The 22,089-nt window shown below is 42.0% G+C and overlaps 1 protein-coding gene across 2 annotated transcripts in view; it reads left to right on the forward strand.

Moving 5' to 3' along the window:
- Positions 1 to 22,089, forward strand: part of LRRC20 (leucine rich repeat containing 20) — a 145,842-nt gene that overhangs the window by 21,393 nt on the left and 102,360 nt on the right. The window lies entirely within an intron of this gene.

A 22,089-nucleotide genomic window follows, 5' to 3' on the forward strand; every position in this document is an offset into this window, starting at 1 on the left:
AGAAAGAGAGTATTGACTTCCAGAATTTTGGTGCACCCCTGGCTTGGGAAAGTAATGTTGGAATGGAATTAATAGAACTGAGAGGTAGAACTAATATTGTATCCACAACCAGCGTGCAGAGTTAATTTCCTCCTGAACTTTGAAGTTCCAAGGACTGAAATTAATTTTGTAGTCTGATCAGGTGTTACTAAGGGGTGTTGGAAATGGGGAAGGTACTGAGAATAAAGGGAATATTGAAGCATTGATATAGAATGCTCATTCCCAGTCAGTGGATGATAAGCAAACTGTCAGGTCTAAATAAAAGAAGCATTAGTGAAAAATGATACATATAGATAGTGGAAGTAATGAAACTGCAGCCACTGATGCAGTTAAAAGGAGCACAGCAACCCACCGACCGCAATATGCTGATGACTGGATCCAAGCAGCCAAAGGAAGGGGGGTGGGGGGGAGGTTGAAAAGCTGACCTATTTGGAGGCTTGAAATCAATGGAGAGAGAAGAACTGATTGCAGCGTAGATGCATAAAAGTTATTGTGGGCAAGTCTGAAGATGTGTAAGAACTGGAAGCAGGAGAAACTTGGTTCTGACAGCTAAAGCTGGCTAAATGATCAAATACTTCACAAGACTGCAATTTTGAGGGGGAGAGTAGCTCTGCAGGATGCAGCATTCCATCATTATGTTATCAGCCGTTTTTCTGCTCACAGTTGGCCCTCCCTGGCTGCTTCCTCCAATACATTTTTACCACCACAAAGATGCCTTGCTTTTTCTATCTTTCCCTCAAATGCAGCTGAGCCTGGTGACAGTTCCGGGAGGGAGTGTGGCAAAGGGCAGTCTGTCCCTCCCAGGCAAACTCACAGTGATGGTTCACACTGTTTAAAATCTAAACCTGGGTAGTATAACAAATACGGCTGCCAGTTGACAGATCGGAGCTTGCAGTCAAGGTGATGTTTTGTAGGCAGAAGGATTTCTGCTTATGGAGTGTGACTTTCTTACCTCTCCATGCCCACAGCAGCCCCAAATGCCTCCTAAATGCTGTTCCTGAAGATCCCCTGTGTCCCACGAACAGCATTTCAGGGGGGACTTTGGCTGGAGCAGGAGGGGAGGAATAGGAAAATGGGGCTCACAGGTGGAAATTCTTCTGTCTGTGGAAATGTTCCACTGGATCCAAGCCAAACACAGTGTGATTTCTGATTAACGAATGGGAGACTAGTGGTTACCTCAGAGCCTAATCTCAAGTTATGTTTTTTTCCCTGGATCCTTCCCTGAATCAGTGCAATCCAACCTATATTTCAAGTTCTTTGGGGGAGAGGGGACCTTATCCCCATGTTATTTTCCTACTTGACACAGATGGGGAGGACCACAGCTTTCCTGATAGGGGCACTGATGGAGTACACTTAGCTGGCCCAGTATGGTCAGTAGTGCTCCATCCTTGTGATGGGAAAATGGCACAGGCTTGAGACATGGTAGGGAAGACGACACAGGGAGAGGAGGCTGAATCCCCCTGTTCTTGTGCACCACAGTTCAATCCACATCAGTTCTGTGCATGCCCAGGACTAAGTTCACAGAACGGAATTTGCAATACATGTTTGATCACAAGGCCGCAGGGCAAGTGTGTAGTGAGGCCCTTAAACTAATGGGCTGTGGAGGCTATTGGACAAATACCAGGACTTCAGCCTGAAATCTCCAATTAAGCTTCCAGGCATTGAAAATTCTCAGGAATAGAAAGTTGTTTTCACAGTTTTGGAGTCAGAATGGGAATGCTGTTGGAAGAATGTTTTTTTTAAGCCCAGTTTTAGGCTTGTTATTTTCAAGGAGCCAATCCTTGGAAGAGGAGCCCGTTTTCAATGGGTTTGTGACACTGAAGCCCTTTTCTTGCCTTTGCCCTTAAGTAACTTACTGTCCCTTTAAGTTTTGTGCTTGAGAGAACTTGCTGAGAGACACTGCAGAAGAAAAATAACTACCTTGTCGTTCAGCAGATGTGGGTGTGGGGGAGTTACTTAGGAGAGCAGCGAATATTGCAGTCTGCTTACTAAAGCACTGACAATTCAACTACTAGAGAAAGCTGAGAACAATTAATCTGTGATCAAGCCACCTTAAACTAGTCTGTCTGTCAGCTCTTGTCTATACAGCGATTTGCCATTACTTATGCATCCCGGGAGTGGGTAGTTGGCAGAAGTGAACAAGGTAATGATGTGCTTAAATTTATACATGAGGCAGAGAGCAGAAGAGAGTAATGGCAGGGGATGCTTCTTGGGAGGCAGTGGGCTTTCTGAATCACTGCACTTCTTGATTGCTCAGTTGCTTGCTTGTGTTTCAGCTGGCGCTCAAAAGTATAGGCTGACTGAGCAAACTCAGAAGGAGGCAGAGCCTCTCCCAGATAAGGGCCCTTCCTGACAATGTTGGGCCTCTGACAGAAAAAGCAAGTGAAGCCTCTGGTTTTGTTGTTCTTCATGATACAGGCCATTGAATTCAAAGCGGATGCGCTGTGACTAATCAGTTTAGGTACCTGAACACTGACTACAGCCAGAAGCAAGGTGCTTGAAAAAATTAAATCTCTATTTCCCCCCCCCCCTCTGAAATGCTGAATTATTCGGTCCCCAATACTAGGCAAATTATTTTGGTGAATAACTGTTCCAGTGACCACTGTTGGCTTACAGTGCCAGACTTCACCATCCCGTTAACTTGTTCCCACCTCCACCCCCGGAATGGGTCACATTAATCACTGTTCTCATTTGAGGGGGGAAAATCCCCTTTGATTCTTTTCTTTTAAAAAATGCAGCAAAACCCACTGTGAGTAGTTATTAGGGGGTTCGGTACTGACTGTGTTCTAGACCTCAAACACATGTTGTTATTCCTTTTGATACATGGTGTTTTCCTTTGAAATAAAAATGAAGTTTTTTAAAAAAGAAAAGGAATGGTTTAGAAGCAAATGATTAACTGGAGGCAATTAAGGAGAGGTTAAGGTAGTGCCCGAGAACATTCATTATTTCCCCAAGATTATCCTAATGAGCCACCTTTCCACTTTTCAGAAATATTCTTTTGCTGTCTTCGAGCTCTCCATTAATATCTGTACTGCATTCAGCGCTTTTGTAGAGAAAGAAATAATCAGTCTTATTGCAGCTGAAGGGATTTTAATCAAGGAGCATTAAGTCTCACCTCCCTTTGCTGTGCTGTGCATTCTCATTCTATTCTCTCTGAAGGCTAGGACCGTAGCTGGTATTCAGAGTCCAGGCAAACCTAGGCAGAAAGGATGGGCCCAGAAGCTGGAGGATTCCTGGGGCTTGTCTCGCGTGCCTGCAGCATTCTCCTTTTCTCCTCTGCCAAGCAGTAGTGCTCTAAATGAAAATGGGACAAGATTGGAGATGAAATGATGTTCCCACGGCACAAAAAAGGGAAATTGATTCTAATGACTCATCTCATTGTTTCTCTGCAAATAGATTTAGGGTTGCCAGTTTTCAGGTGGTGTTGGAAATTTCCTGCTATTGCAATTGATTTGCAGGTAACAAAGATCTGTTCAACTAGCCACTTCAGAAGGTGGGCTCTATGGCACTGTTCTCTGTGGAAATACCTCTCCTCCCCAAAACCCACCCTCCCCAGGATCCACCCCCCCCCCCAAACCTCTAGGTATTTCCTAACCTAGAGCTGGTAACCTAAGTAGATTGGTACCTGGGACTTCAGGGAGATGTGGAAAAGGGATCTGTGTGAGCAGGGCCAGTTGCGGGGTTAGTGGGCTCTGGGCAGAGGGTTCCCAAGGCCCCCTTTCCCACCCCTATCAGGTCCCCTGCCCTCCCACCCACCTTCATGCCACTCCCCTGCCTGTGTGCCCTTCCCCTGACTTGCAAGCTCTTCCATTGCCTATGCTCACAGCTACCAGACCACCTGCAGCCCTTTCCCTGGTGGCAGTGGCAGTGTGTTTAGCTGGGAGTATGGGTTGTAGCAAGAGAGTGGTCAGGGGGAGGGGTCGGCAGCAGTGGGCCCCAGAAGAAACCCTGGGCCCAAACAGCGGCCCCCCCACCCCCTGTTATGATGATGCCAGAGCCCCATGGTAAATCTCAAGTAACTTAACAACAACAGAAAGAGGCTGAAATAAATTAAGACTCAGCAGAACAAGAGAAAGCATGTTTAAGGGAAAAGGGTGTGCTTATTTATTTCCCCACATTCCTTTTTTCCTCTCTTAAGAGCAACTTGTGTTAACAATGAGGGGGAGGGGAGGAAAGGGGGGAGTGGGAGGCAGAAGAAAGAAGAGACCTTCACATGGGCACCATCAATCAGTCTTTATTTCATTTGCTAAAAAAGCCATGGCAACAATACAAAGTAAACTATAAACGTTCAACAAGGTAAAATATGAAAAAAATAAAAATTTGAACATTTTTGCAGAAAGTATTAACATACAAAGTCATTGTGTGTGTGTGTTAAAAAAGGAACACCATACAGTAGTGACAAGTGACCCAGAGTGGAGTAGTCACCGCTCAGGTGTACTTTGGTCAGAATGCCCCTTCATCTTTTTATTCTTTATGATCGTGGCAGCAAATCTCAGCATTTGGAAAGTAATGAATTTGTCCCTGTCTTCTAATAAGATGACTAGATTCTCCTGATCTGCTCTTCCTGGGAAGCAGGATATAATGGTCGGCAAAAAACTATCATGTTCAACCTCATCTTTTGGACACTGGAATGGGACAAATCTTCAGTAAACTGTTGATCACAGGAACAGAGTCTTTCTTTATGTGGGATCCCAGTAAAATGGCTTTCCAAGACTGAGTGGTAAAATACCGAAGCATGCCTTGGTAAAGGCCTTTCTGTACTTGCAGTTCTGTAAATTGGTAAAGTACGGTGGAAGAGTCAGTAGAGAGGGAGATAGCTGTCTATAAGTATAGATAGATCCATGTGGGCAGGGCAGTCGTGTTGGTCTGAAGCAGCAGAAGAAAGTTTGAGTCCAGTGGCACCTTTAAGACCAACAAAGTTTTATTCAGGGTATGAGCTTTCATGTGCAGGCACACTTTCTCAGATAAGTATAGATGTTCTCAAAGTACCTACTAGACCAGGGGTGGCCAAACTTGCTTAATGTAAGAGCCACATAGAATGAATGTTAGATGTTTGAGAGCCGCAAGACATGAACATCCGATGTTTGAGAACCACAAGACAGAAGGAAGGAAGGCAAATAGATGGAGGGAGGGAGATGGAGGTGGAAAGAAAGCAATTTTAGTTTTAACTGACTTGGCTTGGAGAAGTGATTTAAAGACACAAATGCCTTATCCAAGCTGGTTGATGGGGCGGTGAGGGATTCAAGAGCCTCACAATATGTGTGAAAGAGCCACATGTGGGTCTCAGCCACAGTTTGGCCACACCTGTACTAGACCAGCATCGTTTTGAACACTCTGGTCTAACAATCTTTGTTTTATGAGTAGTCCTCAAGTATTCTACTGAGAAATCTAGGCTAGCCACTAATCTCAATACAAATTGTGCCATGAGTTACTCTTCATCTCTCCATACACCAAAGTCAAAAAGCAAGACATGGGTATCACAAGGTTAGTAGCTTATCAATGTAGTTGTAAGCAGAGCTACACATAAGTCCATTGCAGTCAATAGGCTTAAGAGGGTGCTGCTCTGCTTTGAGATTGCAGTATGTAGGAAGGGAATAATACATGGAGTGGAGAAGGGGAAAGCAGGGGATCGAACAAGGGCAGGAAAGGGAAAAGAATATGAGATGAGGAGGCATGTGAAGAGGAAACTGAAAGGAAAGGTAAATACAGTCAAAACCCTTGGGAAAGCTTGAAGGCTATTTAAAACTACAATCCTAGAAGCTCAGATAAAATATATACCACAAGTTAGGAAAGGCACAAGCAGGTATAAGAAAAGGCCTGCATGGTTAACAAACAAAGTAATGGAAGCTGTAAAAAGTAAGGAGGACTCCTTTAAGCTGTGGAAAGCTAGTCCAAGTGAGATTAATAAAAGGGAACACAGGCTGTGGCAAATCAAATGCAAGACAGGCAGGCAAAAAGGGACTATGAGGAGCATATTGCAAAAAACATAAAGACCAACAATAAAAATGTGTGTGTGTGTATACACACAGCAATTTCATTGAATGCCCACGAGTTTTTGTGTGGCACAGAGTGTTGGACTGGATGGGCCATTAGCCTGATCCAACATGGTGTCTCTTATGTTCTTAAAAGTGGAGTAGTGGGATGGGGTGAACAGCAGTAGGGAAGAAAATAAAGAATGAATGGATGAGCTTATTTTTTAAAAGACTTTATTGCGGCTTATATCCCACCCTAACCCACAAGCAGGCTCAGGGTTGCTCACATCATGTTACAATACTGCAGAAATGGAAAACATTAAATAGTCATTAAAATATTAAATAAGTAAAAAACATTAAGCAAAAACACACAATAATCTGGGTTCCCTAACCGACAGTTCAGTAATTAGTGACGTATTGGGTACCAATGCTCTCTCTAAGCCGTAGAGTCTTGTGAGCAAAAATTCTGCTTTGTGAGCTACTGACATTAAAGTTGTGAGCCAGCAATTTGGCTACTGCATAAATTAGCTTGCTCTTGGGCCATCCTTCCTGAGCTAAGACAAAAATCAGTGAGCTAGTTCACACTAACAGCCTTCACACTAACCATACTGCTAGGTATGCTGATCTCATGCTGGAATGGGTGAGGGATCAAGATGGAATCAGGTTGCCATTCTTGGTGACAGTTGATATAGAGTCATTGGATGTTTTTTCTGCCTCAGCCAAAGACCTGACAGAACAGATCCATTCCAATCAATCAAAGGAAAATGTGAAAGAAAAACCAATGGAAATGTGCTGGGTAAACTTGGTCTGGACACACACTCTCAGCCTTTCAGTCTAATCCTGGCATTGAATCATGAGAGCATGACTAAAGGGGGGAGGCAAACTCAATTGCACCCATAAGAAGCCCAACAACACACACACACACACACACACACACACACACACACACACTGTAGCAAGGCAAAACTCATACCTTGACTAAAATGTTGCTGGTCTTACAGCTGTTTTCTTTGTATCTCTCCATTGGGATCAAGGGAACTGGACAAAGGGAGCTCTTTCTCTTTCCCTCCTTCCCCAGGAAACAAGGAGGGGAAGGAGCCTCAGCCACTAGAAAGAAGAGAGGCTTGGCTCAGTAGCTCTGCAGTGTGATTGATTTAGCCTGGCAAACGTAATCACACAGCAGAGCTACAGAACCAAGTTCCTCCACTTACTGAGGCTCCTCCTCTCTCCTCTTCCCTTTGGAGAGGCTACTTTGCTCGACTGCCTCATCACAGGAGAGAAAGAAAAAATGGCAACAGGCAAAAAAGAAACAGGCAAGGGAGTAGGAAGCAGACAATGGCTATTTGCTAGCGGACCTGATTGGAGCCCTTTGGGGGATGGATCAGGCCCGTGGGCTGTACATTTGACACCCCAGGCTTAGAGTGTCCATGAGTCAATGGTAAAGCATCTTCTTTTCATGCAGAAGGTCCCAAATCCAATCTTCCATATCTCCAATTAAAAGGTTTAGGTAGGTAACTTCAGAGAACTGGATCCAAGACTGTAGAAAGGCGCTGTCCATCAGAGTGAACATTTCTAGCCTTCAGAGACCAGTGGTCTAACCTACTGTATTACAGTAGTTTCATGCATTTTAACTGGGTCTTTTGTATGTTTGTGTGTGTGTATTTTGTATTTGTGTGTGTGTTTGCACCTGGAAAGCAGATTGACCTCTGGTGACTGACCCGTACTGGGGGCCTGGAGGATATTCAGAGACATGACTGAATAGAGCCTGCCACTGTCCTCTTGACTGAATATTTCAAGGACAGTCTTCCATCCAAGTACTGGCTTAACTTCTGAGATCTGACAAGATCAGGTTTGCATGTGCTAGCCGGGTCAGGCCTATTTGAATGAGCTCTTGAAGGCGGAGGGGTCTGAGATGTTTGTGTAGGTTGTGTTGCCAGTTTATAAGAAAGCATTAGCCTTCAGTATGTTTTACATTTGAAAATAAAGCAAATGGTACAGGGACACCATCTGTACTTTCTCATGAAAGGAAATTAAACCTTGTATCGTTGCCTCAGGAACTTCTCACTGTTTAGAAGCATGTAAAAATACAAGAGATAAAGAGTCTGTAGAGCAATTAAGCCAAAGCTGCTTTGCTTGCCTTTCTAAGGCATTTAAATTGTTTTACAGTGTAGAGGGAATTATGTACCAGGGATGCAGGGTTTTTTAAAATTTTATGTATTTTTGGTGGTCAGATCAAGATATTTGTACAGAAATTTTAAACTATGGTGCAATTAATACCTTTACGTTAACTTAAGTTTATTTTTTCTATTTTATTATGCCTTGGAGACAAGAGGAAGAGCTGAAATACACACTTAATCTGCAAATTTTGGTCAAAAAATTAATACTGCTGGTTTGGGGGGGAGGATTGTCTTGTCACAATAAAAGCACAAAGTTAAAGAAGACTATCAGAAACAGCTTTATGAATTTAGCATTTTTCAAGGCTCTGGTTTTAAAGAAATAACACTGAATACCTGCTTAAACTCTTTTTTCTTGTATCATAACAAAGCTTCATTCTGCAGTTACTGATTTTACATAGTAATTGCACTGGTGAGATAGTTCTAAGAAGAATGTGGACGTCAAGTGGAGGTGTGCACAGAAAAAAATTCAGAATTTTCAGATTCAGATGTTATTGGACCCCCAGAAATTTGGGATTCCCCCAAACCCTGCAAAATTCCAATGTATGATATTCATATACAGTGGTGGGTTTTGTTTTTGTTTTTGAAAGCCAGAATTTTTTAAACTACATTATACCCTATGGCAGGGATGGCCAAATTGTGGCTTGGGAGCGACATGTGGCTCTTTCACACATATTGTGTGGCTCTCAAAGCCCCCAACACCCTGTTGGCTGATTTGGAAAAGGGATTTCTCTCTTTACTTCACTTTTCCAAGCCAATACAGATGACAGCTTGGAGAATGCATTTGAAGTTAAAGTTGTTTTCTTTCCACTTTTCCCTTCCGCCTTCCTATCTTCCTCCCTATCTTCCTTCCTTCCTGCAAACATCTGATGTTCGTGTCTTGAGGCTCTCAAACATTTGATGTTTATTCTGTGTGGCTCTTACTTTAAGCAAGTTTGGCCACCCCTGCCCTATGGGATCATTATAGTCAAAGGAGAATCTGTCTGGGGCTATCCAGGGATTGCAGGGGGGGGGGTGTTCTGAGGCAGAGGCACCAAAATTTCAGCATAGCTTCTGGTGCTTCTCCTCAAAAGACCTCCAAGTTTCAAAAAGATTGGACCAGCATGTCCAATTCTATGGGTCCCCAAAGAATGGTGCCCCCATCCTCCATTGTTTCCATTGGTGGGGAAAAAACAGCAAAAACCCCAAGAACTGATTTCAAACTAGAGAGTCTCTGCAGTAGAAACTGAAGGTGGGGGCCATTTTTTGCAGAACCAGTGTGTGCTACTGTGGCAATGCCAGCTCAACAAAGCCAAGCAAGGGAGGAATTTGCAAGCCTAGCACAGCTAGTCACCTATCCCATTGTTGGCTTCCACAGGTCACCCAGTACTTAAGATGTGGTTATGCAAATACTTCTGCCAAAGGGCAGAAATGTGACACCTAGGAAGGGACAGGAACATGGGTATGCCAAATGTTAAGACTGTATCTCTTCCTGAGGATAACAGGAAGAACTGACCCATCTCTTCCTGGGAAAACACAGGTGGTGAGCAAACAGAAGAGATAGGACACAAGAGGAATGTGATCCATTTCTGGTGGCCCATTTTGGGAAGTCTTGCCTGGAGATAACTTGCAGAAGGGAGCTCTCATGTGGGCTCCATTCTGATGGTTGCTGTTACCATAGGGAGCCCACAAAGGCAGGCAGGCATGCAGCCCAGACAAAGAATCAAGATAATGAGTGACTGATATCCCTGGAGTACACCCATGTGGCAAGCCACCCCTATGGCAGCTAAGCAGAGGGAGCAGAGACAAGGGCACTAAGCAGTCTGTAAACAGCTACACAGATGGAGTGCTGGCCCTCTTAACAGGCCAGTTTGATGTAGTGGTTAAGTGTGCGGACTCTTATCTGGGAGATTTTGATTCAATAATTGAGAGCAAGAGGTGTCAGATAAATAAACAAAATATCACAAGAGTGCTAATGTTTTAAGCATGTTTTATTTTAAGTTTTAAAAAAATCTTTAATAGTGTTTGTGTTCTTTATGAAGTTTATATCTCCGCTATCTGGCTTTACATTTTATGACCCACATGGCCTAGCCTGACAAGGTCTCATTTATGTCAGATCTCGCCCTTGTAACAAATGAATTTGACACCCCTACCATAGAGTCAGTCTTCCAAAACATCCATTTTCTCCAGGGGGGTCTCTGTAACCTGGAGATGAGCTGTAATTCTGGGGGAGCCACAGGTCACACCTGCAGGCTATAGGAACTGTCGGTATGGATAGAAAATGAACTTTATTTCTGAAGAGATGGCAGGGTGAAATGAAGTACTGATCCTCTGATGTCCTCGCAAAACTTCAATTCTGGATTGTCTAGGAAGCAACTGTAAGTGCAAACCAGGCAAGAGATATCTGGAAAAAAGAGGAAGGTTGTTTTATGTAGTGATTTTATTGTTATGGAACCAGCCCAAGCCAGCCCAGTCTCATCAGATCCTGGAAGCTATGCAGGGTTGGCCCTGGCTGGTATTTGGATGGGTGACCTCCAAGGAATACCAGAGTCATGACACAGAAGCAGGCAGTGGCAAACCACCTCTGAAACATATCTTGCCTTAAAAACAAGTCTAGTAAAAAAAAGGTAGAACCTCTGGCTGCCAGACAATCTTCAGATCTCCTGGCTATACTGCACACACTGTCATAAGATGACAACAACAACAACAATTATGAAGAAATCTTGACCTTTCTATATAAATTTACCCATTAGTTCTAGTGACGTAGAATGTGTTTGGCCCAACATGTGTAGTGGCTACTGGTTTTGCTTTCTAGTTCACTTCCTTCCTTTATACCCTGGCTTTCTCCCCAGTGGGGACCCAAAGCAGCTTACATGTTTCTTCTTGCCTTCTCTTTCTCCTTTTCTACTTTTTATCCTCACAACAGCCCTCTGAAGTTGGTTAGGCTGAAAGTGTGACTGGCTCAAGATCCACCCAGCAAGCTTCCGTAACAAAGTGGGGGTTTAAACCTCGGTCACCAATATCCTAGTCCACAGTCTGACCACTACAATGGCCGCTGAGACACTGAATTTTATTCATGACTGTGGCACTACTTGCTCTTCTATGTATTTTTATAACTTTCCCCCATTTATCATTGCCTAGATGAATTGCCAGGAAGGAGCATGCTGTTCAAAGGATAACATGCCGTTTGGGGTCTGTGGATGCCAGCACTGAACTCTGTTAGATAAACCTGGGCTCTTTCATGTTGGTGGGTGTTAGCACAGACAGCCTTGCATCTCAGTCCCGAGGTCATTATTTGGGAGCACTTGCCATTGATTTTAATGCAGATTGAATAAATGTAATTAGGATTGTGCCCTAATTATAATTTGCCATCCATTTTGTTTGAACAAGCATTTAGCCCGGGGGGGGGGGTGACCTGTCAAACTCATTTTAATATTTATTATTCATTTAAGATCCTTGTATCCCGCACGCTCCATGTTCCTGATTAATGAGGCATTCATAAAACATTCGTAAATATAACTAACATAGAATATTAAATGATAACATATCACAAGCAGATTAAGAATGTAAAGTAGCAGGTTTTTTTTTTTTAAATCAAGCAGGGGTGTGCATTTGAGTTTATCTGAACGAAAAATATACCTTATCAGTATTTTTCAGATATATTTTGGCTTCCCAACTGTATCTGAGATTTTTCAGGAGAACTAGAGAAAACTCCCTCCCAATGTTCAGGATATGTTCAGGAATTACCAACAAAACTGAGCTGCCCAGCAGAGCCTGAGAAAAGAGCTCTCCCTGCAGGATCCTCTCCTGGGAGGGTTCTCTTGGGCAATCCAGTTTAAAGGAACCAGCTGAGCCACCTCTCAGCTGGTTTTAGCAGCTTTGCTAGTAATTTTTTCCTCAGTTTGAGTCTATTGGACCCCCCAAAAATTCAGGTTTTCAGAAAAATCCCAGATCCAAATACTGATATTAGGATCCAGTGTTTTTCAGGAATTCTGAGTTTATTTATTTAATTTGGTCCAATATATCTGAACTTAAAAATATGGAGGAAAAAAATTGTACACTTCTACTATCAAGTCACAGTCGATTTATGGCAACCTTGTAGAGTTTTAAGGCAAGAGGTGAGCAGATGTGGTTTGCCATTGTCTACCTTTGCATAGAGACCCTGGTATTTCTTTGTTTGTCTCCCATTCAGTACTAACCGAGGCTCACCCTGCTTAGCTTCTGAGATCTGATGAGATAGGGTTATCCAAGGTAGTAGTAGGCAATAGTAATATTGCCTACTTAGGCAATAGTAATATTGCCTAATACCAACCTCCCCCTCCGATAATAGCATAAATCAGGGTTTATTGAAGTACTTAGCAACATAATAAATGGCATGAAGTTGCTATAATGGTTAAATGCCCGCTTCTCAAGTTCTCTTCATAAAAATAGAAGGAGATGTGTAAGAGGAAGCTATAGGTTAATAGCCATCCAGGCCCATTGTAAACACGGCAATTTTTTAATTTTAAGATTGAAAAGAAGCCATGAGAAACTCTGGTTTGGATTTGGAAAAGTGTTGTTGAAAAGTGGGGTGGTAAGGTAATTGTTTTTCTCAGTAGAAACCCCCTCTTCCTTCCCAAGTTACTGTTACCTCTGGTACAGAGGAAAAGTTCCTTTTTTCACTCCAGAGGCTAATAACAGCTGGTTGAGTGGATTTCAGTAAGGAGAACACCATGAGGACAGAATGGGTTGAACACCGTGTTGCAGCTTGAATGCAAATCCTGCCACAAACATACATCTGCTTTTTAGCCTTGGAAATAAATCGGAAGATGCAGTCAAAGATCCCCCAAATCCCATTTAGTTCCTTCCTTGTGCTGTGTGGCTATCATACGTGCATAGCAACTGATATTTGCCTGAATTGTCCTATACAGGAATGGACAAGATAGCTTTTCCCCACCTTTATGCTCTGGTCCTGATAAAGTAACTTAAAATGCCAGTGTACTGCAGAAAAATGAATTACCGTATGTTACATTGGAGGATGATACTAGTATTTTTAATCCTAACTGATGTGGGGAAGATTGGCACTCCCCCTCTGATATTGACGTGCTCTTTTGACATAGAAGAGATGAAGTAAAGTACACAAATTGAAAAGTAGGCAAAAGCAATTCAACTTAATGCTCAGTCTTTACAAACAGCGGGAGAGGCAACCGACAAACCAAATGAATGAATTGCAACAGGCAGGTGAAAGCTTGTGTGGTGGCAGAGCCCTTTCCTATGTGTAGAACTATACTGCCTACATATCGTGTTGGATTTTTGCAGAAGAAATAATTGAGCAGTGGTTATGATTTAAAACAAGGTAACCAGAAGAAGAGATTGCTCTTGAAACATGCAAAATATTTAACCTGGGTTGCATGTCATCACACCTGATGTTTTGACACAAGCCTAAGAGAATGCATACAGTTGGAAATTGACTAATTGTTACTTGTGAATTAAGAGATTATGAGAATCTTCCAGTCGAAATTGAAGAATTCTGTTGTGGGGCAGAGACTGTAACTATGTTGAATGATTGATTGTGTATCTGTGTGTACTGATTTATGAATGTGAAAGAATGAATATATTGGAGTCTTGAAGTAATCACACTCATTGCAGTGTTTAAATTCTGACTCAAAATTCACTTTAGAACGGATCCTAACAGCCTTCTTGATTGTATGAAAAGAGACTCATATATTTCATCCTGTTCAGCAGTGCTTATGTCCAAACTTAACCAGCTGGGGATAGAGGTTGATGATTTTTTTTTACTTCTGATGAGTCATATATCTTCAGATGAATTAAACTGCGACTGTGGGAGTTGGAGGAAACAAAACTACGTCCAACAGACCCTTATATTTGCTCCCCAGCTTCCTTAGGCCTTTATGCTTTCTGCAGCAAAATGCCCCATTATCTATCTGACTTAACCATTCCAAGTCTCGCAGGGCATTTATGTTGGCTAGACTAAATGCGTTGCACTCCAAAGTTTTACAAGGGAGATATCATCGAGTCCCTTTAGGCGACAGACTCTGTTCCTGTGGAGCAAATATCCCCAACTCAATTCAGCATATATTGCTTGATTGTTCCTTTTATCATAATCTCCGTAAAGATTTATTTTGCAAGCTTTCTTTCTCCCCAGATTTGTCTATTCTGCCACCCTGTTATTATTTATTGAACAATACTGAGGGGGAGGTTAGCAAGGCTGTGGCAAAATTTTTGGCTGACATCCTTAAATTTAAATCTGAACATGTATGAATGCATCTGTAAACTCAGTTTCATTTTGATTTTATCTCCAATGTTTAAATTTTTATATTCTGTTTATTTTTATTTGCAACTGTTATGCCATTAAAGGTTTGGTATGATTTAATACATGGTGTTTCTGCATAATGTTTGCCCCACTTGGAAGCTTGGCAATAAAGATTAACACACTGTTAATTTATATATAGCAGTTATTTTCTCCAGGGGGAGAGAGATCTGTTGTCTGGAGTTCAGTTATGATTTCAGGTGATCTTCAGGCTCCACCTGGAGGTTGGCTACCTTAGGCCTGGCAGCACCCTCTGGATGACTTGATGCCACCTGATTGGCATGACTTAATGAGACATGACTGCTTGCTCCTGTTCAGCAGCAGCTCCCCATGACAGCCAGTGTGACTTAGTAGCTGCCAACTCTAGGTTGGCAAATTCCTGGAGATTTGAGGGGTGGAGCCTGGAGAGGGTAGGGTTTGAGGAGGACTCTTCTAAAATATTGGTACAGAAAGAGACACTTTTTATACACAAATTCCAGACATTAGCCCTGATGGGATTAAATATGACTTTAGATTTATCAGTTTTTATTTGAAATATTGTGGTATTTGTACTATCAAATGGTTTGTATGACTTTAAGCACATACATTACACACAGGTGTTCTGCGTTAGTAGACAGACTTTTATATTAAAAGAAAAAATGCTGCATGATTGTAACATAAGAACTCTGGGTGCTGTTTGAATCTTGAGAAAATATTGTATTTTGAGAGCATTAGTCTGAAGCACTTGGTGAGTTGTGTCTTTATATTGTATGAACTGTTGTGATATTTAAATATATGTAAATAATTGTGTAGTTGTTTAATTTTGTTAGTTCCCTTATTATATGTGACTAGAAGAAGATTCTAATAGAAACATGTTTTTGAATCTGGGATGTGTGTTGTCATCTGTTAAAGTAAATGAATGAAATTGACAACTATTGTTTTCATCACCTACATCAATTGAAATTGACAGTGGTTTGCTGCAGTCAGCATGGGTATTTGGGCAGGCTGGTGACAGTTGTAATATACATTTGAAAAAGGAATTCATTAATTGTGGATTGTGGTATCAACACTAAGAATATATTTTGGATTCAAGAATGAAAAGAGACTGGAATGATTTATTGAATAATTGAAATTTATTGCAAATAAATATAATTTCATTACACAGTATTAATCTTTTTTTGCCAAATCTCCATGCTGTGGTTTTCCTTGTTGTATACCCACTTGGAAGCTGGCAACCCAGTTTTTGGGGTAGGGATGGGTGGATGGATGGATGACTGGATAGATTAATCACCTACTCCTCCAGTACAGGGGAAAGGAAGTTCTCATAATCTCAGTATCAATAAGGGAACATTTGGAGATATACAGCCACAAAACATAGGTTCTATATATGGTGTGCTTAGGTGTCTGGTGGGAAAATACTCTGCAGCTCTGTCTTGAGGTGTCTTTGGAAATGTAGTTCCTCAAAGGGGCTTTGATCCTGGAACCACATTGTCACTGCGAGAATAGTAATGTAATTTTCATCTCAACCATTCCTTGTTATGAGTGACATAAAACAAAGTTATGTTCTAGTCCCTGTTGTGGTTAAACTTTCATGTTCTGCTCTAGGTCTTGCTTGTAGAAATGCTTGCATGGATTACAGAGCACCACAGTTCCAGGAAACGATATTCATTAATATCTAAATCTATGAATCTTTAACTGTTGATCTTCTGGTCTCCCGCAGTTAAGTCTTCTAAAAATTCATTAGCCAAATTAACAGGTGTTCAAATACTATCTTCTTTGCCTTTTATCTTAGCAACAAATTTCTTCTATTTGACATCAGAGATTTCCAGCCCACAGATCTTTCTTACATGAAAGAAAACTGCATAGGAGCTAGAGGTATGAAGAAGCTGGTCTCCAGTCAAATCAGGCAGAAATTCTTTAATTTCTTGCCTTTTCAAAGCCAAACAGCATACTTCTCGTTGTTCATTTTAATCATTTTGGGGACTCCAGACTTTTTACTGTTTATTCTAATACAATGCCCTCAAAGCAGAAATTGAATTTGAAACTCTACATGAATTGGCAATCAATAAAAAGGCCCAGTTTTTGCAAGATACAGAGCAGGGGTGGCCAAACTGGCAACGGAGCCACATCTGGCTCTTTCACCCATATCGTGTAGCTCTTGAAGCCCTCACTCAAAGCATTTGTCTTCTTAAATCACTTCTCCAAGCCAAGCCAGGTGGCAACTTGGAGAATGCCTTTAAAATTAAAGTTTCTCTTTCTACCTTTCCTTCCTTCCTTCCTTCCTTCCTTCCTTCCTTCCTTCCTCCCCCCCTCCCTCCCTCCCTCCAACATCTGACATTTATTGTATGTGGCTCTTACATTAAGCAAGTTTGGCCACCCCGGTACAAAGTATCTCTCCACCAGGTGCTTAGCATCCTCAGTTCACACATCAGTCAATGTTATATTACATTTCAGAGAAACTATTAAAAGGAAAGAATCAAGGGCCACGTAGCATCTTTGCTGTGGTTAGAGCAAGGGTGTCAAACTCATTTGTTATGAGGGCCGGATCTGACATAAATGACACCTTGCTGGGCCTTGTGTGTCATAAAATGTAATGACAGGTAGCAGAGATATAAACTTTATAAAGGACACAAACACAAAGATTTTTTAAAAGCTTAAATAAAACATGCTTAAAACGTTAGCACTTGTTGGTCTTAAAGGTGCTTTCTTTGTATCTCTCCCATGTGATCCAGGGAACTGGGCAAAGGAAGCCCGGCTGTTTCCTTACTTCCCCAGGGGGCCAGGACGGAGAGGATCCTCAGCTGATAAAAGAAAGAGGGGCTTGGCAAGCTATGATACAGAAGGAAGCAAGAGAGAGGGAGAAGAAAGCAAATGACAGCCAGTTGCTTGGGGGCCTGATAGGAGCCCTCTGGGAGCCTGATTTGGCCCCCAGGTCCAGTGTTTGACACCTCTGGGTTAGAGGGTTGGACTAGGATTTAGGAGCAAAGTCAAAACCATACTCTGCCATGGAAGCTTGCTGGGTGACTGCTAGGAATGTGCACATTTTTTAACTGGTATTTTTGGTTCGGATCTATTGGTCCTGAAAATGTTTTGGTGTTTCTGAGAAATACTGACCAGGGTTGACCCTGATCAGCTTCTGAGATCTGACAGGATCAGACTATCTTAGCTTATCCAGGTCAGGGTGATACAAATTAATATTTTTCCTGTATTGATCAAGCCCACTAGTCACAAGTCAGCCCCTGAATGAATGAATGAATGAATGAATGAATGAATGAATGAATGAATGAATGAATGAATGAATGAATCAGTGTGCCTGTGTTTTCAAGCCAGTGTCATGATGTGGGGTGAACATGTATCAGTTTTGCCTATGTCAAAGGACACGTGCATAAACTTGGGATAGCTAGATTTGAGTCCAGTAGCGCCTTAGAGATGAACAAGATTTTGGAGGTCTACGTTTTTGAGAGTCAAAGCTCCCTTTGTTGGTGCTTTCCCATGTTGGATTTTAAATTTTGGATGATGGTCTTATATTGGTCTTCTGTAGTTTACACCACTTTGTATGCTGCTCAAGTGGCAGAGAATACAGAATACACATTTTAAATAATGCTTTTAACATGTGCCAGTATGTTGCTTATAAACTTGGCTAGTAGTCATTATTCTCAACTGCTCTTCTCTTTCACCTGCATAGAAGAGATGCCACTGTGCTGTCCTGTTAGGGGATGGAATAGCCTATTAAGGATTCTACACCCATTTTGCTTAAATCTCAAAATTAATTCTTGAAGCCATAGTGGAAATGAAAGCAAAAACAAAAATTGTATCCCTAAATTTGAGTGACAGTTGGAAACTGCCTCAGGACCAAATCTGTGAGAAGTGCAGGGTATAAATATTTCAAATAAAATTAACTATTGGCAGATTCATGTGGGTGAGTACATGCATTCCAAAGCACGGTGAAGGTAGTTTGAGTCCCCATCTGCTGAGACTGTTCCTTGTAGGGCAGAGAAAGGCTTGGTTCGCATATTGATGGAAGCCATGGTTTAAGTAGACTATGATTGGAGCACTCATCTGAATGCAGGGCACTGTAGCTGGTTAGAGTACATCAAACAAGGATCTGAAGATCTACTTTAAAGTTGGTTTATTAATCACAACTAGGCTTAACCATGATTTTGCATGTTGTGAAGAAGTGTCAGGAGGGGAAAGGGGGAAGGTGAACAAAAGACAAAAACTTATCAGGACTGATAGCAGCTCTTCAGGAGCTCAGGCAGAGGTGTTCCATATCACCTGTAACCTCAACCTTGTAATCAGAGATGCTGGGGACTGACCCTGAGTCACAGCACCTTCCCAACAATTCAGGATCTGAATGGCTGTCTACAAGCAGAACCCTGCTTTTACAAACCAAAGCAATAGTTAAAATAAGCCATAATTTTACACTGCATCAGAACCACTGTTATTCAAACCACATTCTTCATACTTAGGATGTACTGTATGTATGCCCTCACCTTATTTCTTGAGTATTTTTGATAAGGGTTTTTTTTTGGGGGGGGGGGATGCTGTAAAATTTCATCCCTCCATCTCAGGTAAGAGCAAAAAAAAAATCCAGCCTTTTCTTAGCCCCACCTCCCCAGAAGCACACATGTACACTAATTTAGGTCATAAAAGCAGGTCAGAAATTTGGCAGGAAAGAAAAGTGAAAATATAATGCTTCCCTCCCCCCTTTCAAAGACACTTTGAGTGCTGTCATCAGAAGAAAAACCCTCCCAAATGAGCCTTTGCAATTCAGCCACAATGCAATGTACAGCACTGAGTGTGGACAAACAACCAATATATATTATTTGCTGTAATGCATACTTTCAAGCCAGCATTTCATCTTCAGGTGGAAGTCAACAGCAGCCACAAACAAATGCTGACCTGAAGCAAAACAGTGCCTCTCAGATAGATGTAGAACAATGAACTGAGAGACTGAAAAAATGAAAGGATTACCCTGGTTTTTGTTCTGAAATACTGTTTTTTATCAATGTTGAAAGGTTTGCTGAAAGCAAGAACTGGAGAGAATCAATGATGCATAGGCCTTCAATAGCTTCTCCACAGCAACTGACCAGCCAGCAATTTTGTTAATATATGCTAGCTTCTTTTTTTCTCCACAGAGTGGGTCAGTTCAGACATAACTAGAAACCATGGTTTAATCAAATGATAATAGGATCCATCAAACTAGGTCTTCAGCCATGGTTTCAATTTTTTTTTTTTTACCATGGTTAGTCTTAGCTGAGAGCCTCAACATCATGACTGTGGCTGCCATGACTCTCACCAACACCTTTCCTGTTGCCCACAAAGTGCTTTTAAAAAGTGGGTGCTTTTCCCCAGCAGGGCTTTTGATTATGTGTGCAGATTAAAAGGAATCCTGCTAAACAGAGCTTCTGCACGATCCCTGACATTTTGTAGTTAGTCCTACCTATTGCAGCAGCCATTGTGTGATTGGCTCTGCGTCCTGTGGCAGCCATTTTGTGATTGTGCCCACCACCCTTTGGAGTTCATAGGCACAAAAAAAGTTCAGGATCCCTGGTCTTAGCTATGGTATCTTCCATTTTTTGAAGGAGGAAACATCAGTGAGATACTCTTGCTATCCCCCGCCTATAGTTTATCTGTTGTGTGTATTCCTCTAGCTTGCTGTCTTAACTGGGAATATCTGAATTCTGAAAATGGGCAAAAATGCCTAATTTTTTCTTGCTGTTGCTAGTGTGCACAAATGTTCTCTGAAACTAGGATCCTACTATATAATTTTTGTATCATTTAATGTGTAATGTTATGCCTAAAAGCTTTGCTTCTGTTTTTACATTTCCTATTGTATTGTTTCCTGAGCACCCCATCCTGTTGATTGTGACCATCTCTTTGTAACCTGCCTTGAGAAAGGCAGACAATAAATTATGTAAAGAAATAGCTTTAGTGATCTGCATATCCCCTCCCCAAATAAAAACTCTTCTGCAGAAGTATCTTCAGAAAGGGCTCAGTTCTCTGTTGTCCTGGTAGAGACAGGAAAGCATCTTCCACTAGTGCCCTGTGACAGAAGGTAGATGTAAATAAGAATATTTTTTAAGTTGACATTGTACAGGATTTTAATGAAATGCACAAATCCATATTTAAGGTAGCCATTCATCCTTGTTATAGGTATTTTCTACAGTGAGAGGCATGGTTCAAAAAGTGCAGTTCGAAGGTTTGTTTTTAATTATTGGCAGAATGTCTTCTGTTTATGAAGCTAACCTGATCTGTGGGTAAAATTGACAGGGTTTCTATTATTTAGTCAAATAACTACAAGTTTAGCAGCGATTTTGCAGTCAGTGTTCCAAAGAGTCACTGTGGCTAATGCCTCTCTTTGTTCTTTCATTCTGTTATGTAGCTCTTATTGAGGAGGGGGAGCAATTTCTGAGCTTTTGAAGTATTGGATGGTGCCTCCTTACTGGTATCTGTTAAGCCAAATGCCCTCAAAACGAGGTTGGGGAATTAGTTAGGTGGGCACCTGGCTCATTAGGAATCTTTTTACCAATTTATACCAGGCTCAACCATCCAGAGGGTAAATGCTCAATAAAAAGGACTCTAATTTAATAAAAACCAATTGTAATTTATTTAGAATAATAGTTCTTTCACACAAGATAAAAATACAATACAATCACACATTCACACAGTCCTAAGAAACACAGATAGATTGATAGGGGAACATATAAGGGTAAACAGACAGGGTAATATTTACCATCGTAGTCTTCGAGGAAGGTTCCAATGGCGACATAAGAGGACAGGGGAAATGGACCCAAAACTGTGGCCAGAATTGGGGATGGATCTAGACAGCGGAACTGGGATACTGTTAGATGCACACATGAGTGGAGTTGGGTCAGAGGTTAAATAGACTCCCTTAGACCCCTTAGGGGATGGGAAGTGATGGGGAGGAGAGATGGGAGGCTCTGTGATGACCATGAAGGCTGGACATTAGCAGAGCCAATGGTGAGTCCTTTGGTGACATCCAATTGGGTGTCAGCATTAACCAATGAACTTCACTTTAGTCCTGTGAACCTAGAAATTTCCAAGTTGCAATAAGGCCTGGGGCGGCTCCAAGGGTGTCAGTATGGAAATGGCTAGGTACTTGGGATTAAGTGGGCTTATCTGGGAAGGTGACAATAGGGAATCAAATATTGACCTAGGTATCCCCGGTGGAAACAAAAGGACTTGGCTGTGATAGGAGAAGTTCTTCCTCTTTTCTCATCATCTTCTGGGCAAGAGTTATTGTTTAGGGTATTGCTAAGCAATCAGGACTAACAGTTGAGCTATTAATCCATTCATGGAGCAAATGGGTTGCTTGCGGGCTAAGGGTGACTCAGGGTGTGTACGTGAGCTTCCCACTATGAAGGAATGAAGTCCAGCCTGGCAGGAAGATGGCTACAAGTGGTGTTAGCGAGACACAGTGGATTCCATGCTCAGCGCTTCAACACCGGTCGCCTGGAAAGCTCCGTGGCGGCGCAGCTTCTTCCCCACCATGGCTGACCCATGCAGTGACGGGGAAACGTCCGTGCACGTTGGCAAGCACTCTATACCGGTTTAGAATGCCTACACACTTAGGCTGTTTACACACATGAGTCCCTTTTAGTCCCTGGATGGA

The sequence above is a fragment of the Heteronotia binoei genome, chromosome 6 (genome assembly GCF_032191835.1).
Source record: "Heteronotia binoei isolate CCM8104 ecotype False Entrance Well chromosome 6, APGP_CSIRO_Hbin_v1, whole genome shotgun sequence".
Classification (NCBI taxonomy): Eukaryota; Metazoa; Chordata; class Lepidosauria; order Squamata; family Gekkonidae; genus Heteronotia; species Heteronotia binoei.